General features: G+C 42.6%; 1 long non-coding RNA gene across 2 annotated transcripts; it reads left to right on the top strand.

Annotated features, from left to right (window-relative positions):
• Nucleotides 1-236: 236 nt before the first annotated feature.
• Nucleotides 237-4600, top strand: LOC112464930. 2 transcript variants are annotated; one of them, XR_003041966.1, is made up of 4 exons: nucleotides 237-816; nucleotides 902-1085; nucleotides 1712-1861; nucleotides 4250-4600. It is a non-coding gene; the product is annotated as an uncharacterized LOC112464930 (long non-coding RNA). The 2 variants fall into 2 exon arrangements; XR_003041967.1 differs by having other exon boundaries at nucleotides 1674-1861.
• The last annotated feature ends 917 nt before the right edge of the window (nucleotides 4601-5517 follow it).

The following is a 5517-nucleotide window of genomic DNA, read 5'->3' as shown; positions in this document are numbered from 1 at the left end:
AATGATTTCAAAGGGTTTTTATTTTCGACCCTACCCTGAAATCAAATTACTGAATGAGAGGAAAACGTCACGGAAAAAAGGATTTTTGTTACTTAATGGCAATCTCTGCAGTTTAATACAAATTAAGAATGCCCAATATCCATGGAATTTTAATAATGAAAAATTTAAAAATATGCCAACCCAACGCAATGGAATTAAAGTTTACGTAAAAAACACCTGTGAGTTAGATACAATTGTTCACATCGTACAGTTTTCTGCCCTGGATAACCCAACGTATCATTCATACATAGAAAATTCAGCCAACGCTACATTGCAATTAATCTTCAATTTCATGAAAACAGGACTCACTCGTCAAATTTTATTAGATCGCTTGAAAATTTTAAATCAATTTTATACCATTGAAAAAGATCCGGACTCCACAAATCTTTCTCCGTATTTTCTTGACGCAGAGACTTTTATAACACGTTCATGGAGCAATTTTCTTGACAGTGAGCCCAGTGGATATGAAACCTATCAGTGCACCAATAAAGATTGCATCGGAAAAGAAATTCAAAAAATACCATTTCTCTCTATCAATGAGAATGTAATAAGACAAAATGGATATCAAGCTTTGCAAGATGTATTGCTGTATCATCCTCAAATTTTTAATATAAAGTGTCTGCAGCCAGGATGCACGGGAACTCTTACAAAGAAAACTGATTTGAACATTCACATCTGCATCGAATTGGATGTGAGAGACTGCGCTGCGAGAGGGAGAAGCATCGCATGTTCTCTGCATGACTTTCCCATTTCTCTCAATTTAGAACGAAAATATCGGTAAGTAGTGAATTCTTTTCACGAACGTAAATACCCGAATTTCATTCATTGTTTAAATACTCATTAGCTCAATTTTTGCTTTCAGACTTGCTGGTGTCATTCATTATATTTCCAGGCACTTTATTGCCTACTGTCTGCGAGCTTCAGGCTCTTGGATATGTTGCGATGATTTGAAGGGGAGAATTGATGGAGTTAAGCCCAAGACTATTGTAAATCCGCATGCAGTAATTTATGTGCTCGAATGAAAATATTTTCAAATGAACATATAGGTGAGTCATGGCGACAATTATCATTAGAAGTATTGGTAACATTATCAGAAACAGCGCCAGCAATGGTGAGAAAAGTCGGTGCTAAATATATTAGTGAATTAGTTCAAATTAAAAAAGTCTAGTATTAAGTTTCAAGAAATCTGAGATTAAACTTATTGTTAGAAAAAAATATATGTAAAATTTAATTTCTAAAGGAACTAATAAAATTAAGATGCGTAAAATTAAGATCATTTATATTATACATATACATATATCAAATAATAAATATTATTAGTAATAAATTCATAATAAATAAATAAATTTAAATTAATAAACAATAACAACTTATTTACGAAGTGAGTTATTATTTATTAATTTAAATTTAATTAGTTATTATAAATTTTGTACATACACAAAGACTCCAGATATAATTTTAATTTAAATATTTTGCTTAAATGTAGAGACTGTTCTGTGACACACACTTGACAAACTTATTTACAAATTCTTTACACAATTCTTACAATTCTTTTTTTTTCTTTAACACAAGAAAGAAAGAAAGCTAGGAAAAAGTGTGGCTTTGTATATATCTCATGTTTCTATATCGTGCAGCTTGTGTGCATGAATTGATTGCATCTATGCTTTTACAGAACATATGAAAAGAAGAAGAAATAATTAGAAAGATTGAAGGATCAGTTGACGAAGCTGGAGGTCCAGGCGACCGACCGAGAAGAGAACAAAGAGATCGCACTGAGTACCTCCAAGTTGAACTATCTCGATCCTAGAATTTCTGTTGCATGGTAAATAAATTGTGTATTTTTATCTAATTTCTTATAAGTTGTGACGTGACAAGTCGCGTCTCCTTCCCGGACGGGCTCGGCCGAGGGGAATTCGGGGATGCCTTCTCGTTAGAGCGAGAGGAGGGCGGTTGCGTATATTGATTGGTCTAATTAGATGTTAAGTTTTTAAGGGATTGCCGGTGGTGACCGGACTCCATCTGTAACGGCCGGGGGCCGCAACGAGGAAGGGCAGAGGATTAAGGAGACGGCCAGGGGACATGGCTGGAAATCGGATCGCTCGGACCTCCCCGCAATTGCATGAGCGTCGCCGGCCGGAATTCACCCCGCACTCGGTCGTAACAGCGGCAGCATAACGATCAGGAAAACCCCGGATCACCCCCGAGCGGCCCAGGGAAAGGCGCAGCCCTGGGGCCGTCACCCCGAGGGGGATGCCGGCAGACGGGGCCGAGGCCCGGCCAGCCTGACCCCGAACGCCGACTCGATCATCGCGGCCCGGACAGCCGGTTGAATCGAAAAGCCCGCGCCGAATCGGAGGTAATTGCAGCGGCGCCGCCGGAAGGTGAGGCGCGCGAGAAGCTGAGGCGCCGACGAGAGCGCCCTGGAATTGGAGTGGCGCCCCCGGAAGGAGCGGCGCACGTGCGGCCTAGGCGCAGGAAGCGCTAGAATCGGCAATCCGGTCGAGCGACACGCTACAGCGCAGGCGCGGGGAACCGGCGCGATCCCGGCAGGCTATCGTTCCGACACTGTCGTGCCGGCTAACGAACAGGGAGCATCTCCCGGAAGAAGAGCTGCCCGGACTACCGAAGGGACGACAATTTGTAAGGTCACCACTCTGGCGTCCCCGCGTTAAGAGAAGAGGGTTCGCTCGAGGCATCGGCCCATGGCACACGTTGGTTACCGGAGTGCCGCAGGATACCTGTGGACAGAGTCAGAGCGTGCGATACCTTGCGCTCGCATTAAAGTAGAGTCGTGTGGAAATCGTGCCACGGCCTTGCCGAGAGTGAGCTCTCTAATGCGTAGAGACCATTTGTGCCCTCCCCGCGAGCACCGCCACGGCCGACAGTCGCGAGGCGTTGAGATGTGTGAATCGAAGTAATCGTGTCGCGTTTATGTAGCGTTTCGTCGAATTAATGTAAGTAATCGTATCGCGTTATTCGTAATCGTATCGCGTTTTATTGTGATAGAGTTTATGTTCGTAATCGTGTCGCGTTTTGGCCATATTATTTAAGTTCGTAATCGTGTCGCGTCTTGGCTATATTAGTGAGAGTGATGCCTTGCGTAGCGATAACGGGAGCGAGTTGTGCGGGGAACGGCGAGCCGCGAGTGGTCATGTAAATTGAAGGGCACCCGCTCTCGTATTTGAGTAACGTATCCGGGCCCTCGAGGACAGCGAATATTGTGTTTGGCGGGACGAAGAGATCGACGGGATCGGTGCGGGGCCGCGGAATCTCCGTGCTTGCGAGAGAATTTGGGATTCGCGTGGCAGGCCGCGGGATCGTCCGCGATACAAGTCCGTATTTCGTGTTCGGGGGCAATCCGGCAGTCCGGCCAGCGTGGTCGACTCGGCGAGATCGCCCATAATTTTTGCGTCGTGCGGAATCGAGGGCGCCCGGGTGATCATTGAGGGAGCAACCGAAGGTGCGGCGAGTCGGTGCGTCGGCCTCGTGGCGTAAGTTCGTTGTGAGTTTGAAGCCAGGTACCGCGATACCTGAGTCGGAATCGTAATTGTTTCGTATGTCAAGCTTCGTGTGTTCGTCTGCGTTTATATGTTGCGTTACAGTGTGAAAGATTCGACATTACCGCGTGCACTTATTGCGTTATTGCGGCATTTGTGCGTCAGCCTATCCGACATTTTTGCGGTAATACGAGAAACTCAGACCGATTATATTGATATTATCTGACCAAATATATTCTGTTATTATTATTTATTTTCTGGTGAGTGTGATTAATTGTGTGACGCCTCTCTCCGAATCCCCTGAAAGAGCCCTACGCCCTGAGGTATTGCCGGGAATATCGCGTCAGACATATTAGTGTACGGTGGTGCGATCCGTCGCACCTGGCGCCCAATCTTTTGGTGTCGGAATTAGTTGTGCGTGCTGCCAATCCTCGATAGCCCTCCACCGGATTGCGAGACCGGGGGAAAAAGCGTCGCAAATTTTAATATTAATTTTATTATTTTACATTCTTTAGTTTTACCTTTTTATTTCAGATTTACACAATTTATCTTTCTTATATATTTTATATTTTAATTAAATCTTTTTTCATATCTGTGCTTTTTGTTAATACCGAGACTATACTATATTAAATACTTTTTCTTAATTTAAATATTAATACTTCATGCATTATTTCTATCTTCCATGTCTGTATTCAATTTCTATGCTTCATCAGGTGTAAGAAGCACAATATCCTAGTCGAGAAGATTTACAACAAGACTCAGAGGGATAAATTCCGATGAGCAATAGACATGACGGGTCCTGATTACGTGTTTTAACCCTGTGGGTCATCGTTATCATCGTCACCGTCAACGCGTATCGGCCCACGAGTGGAGTACATCTCCCGCTGACGATGTATCTAGTGAATTTTACGTTTTAACGAGAAGCCAGGAGACTTAAAGTAAGACAAAAAAGGAATGATGAAAAAAAGAAAAAAAAGAACAGTGTAAACTGTACGAAAAAATTTTTTTACACTTACGTGGTATAAATGTGAGAGTGTGGGAACATATTTTCTATAGGATGATAATACAACTTATATTTAAAGAGGTGTTAACTTAAATACCGTACGCGGATTCGAGCTTGTCTCGGGTCAATCGTACGTGCGTATTTTACTACCGACAACATGCTATCCACATCGCTAGCGCTCGTTCGTCTCTACATGCCAGTTCGTGCAAGGCACTCTGACGTGATAATCCATAAGGATGATGATCAAGAGAAAGAACCTCGCGAATTGCGGGTAGCTTTTAAACGAGAATGGGAGGTTTATGAGTTTTATTTTGTTTAGTTAGAAATTTATTCTGACCGAAGTAGGAAATTAGCAAACAAATTTGTTCAGGCAAAAAAAGAAAGATTGTTTAAATTTGTTAACGGGCGTGCACGGAGTGCGGCGATTAATCTCGCGAGGAGCACGAGATCGTAGTGAGTGTTTCACGCCGACTTCGGCATGCGAGAAGCTAATAACTGAGCTATTGTATATATGTACGAGATGCAAATACAGTTTATGCTATGTCGATATTTAAAAAAGAAAGAAGCAAGAAGGAAATGGGAAAGGAAGGAAAGGAAACCAATTCTTGGAGCAGGCGGCTGAAAAATTTTGTATTTCCCATTAACGAGCATAACACGAGCGTAAAACATACTTGTTTCTTTCATAAATGTATGATAATGTCATTCATCGAATATCACGTTTACATTTTGCAGCATCGTGTCGAAGACATTTATATACAATTTTAGAGTAGAAACTCTTGTCCCACTTGTAAAAATTACAAAATCAGGCGTCGGATTTACGGAGATCAGGAGAATCTGCGGGACAGACGCGACCTGCGAAATTCCGTGTTCGATTAAGAAAAAAAAATGTTAGACGCAGACTTACGTGATCTACGTAATTGTATTTTATTGTGTGACGGCGTGTGTCTCGGAAGGAGAGTAAAAATATCGTCTGTAATT

Source organism: Temnothorax curvispinosus, unplaced genomic scaffold (genome assembly GCF_003070985.1).
Source record: "Temnothorax curvispinosus isolate PA1 unplaced genomic scaffold, ASM307098v1 QBEX01014753.1, whole genome shotgun sequence".
Classification (NCBI taxonomy): Eukaryota; Metazoa; Arthropoda; class Insecta; order Hymenoptera; family Formicidae; genus Temnothorax; species Temnothorax curvispinosus.
Note: the sequence above shows the minus strand (reverse complement) of the source record. Positions and strands in the feature narration are given on the sequence as shown.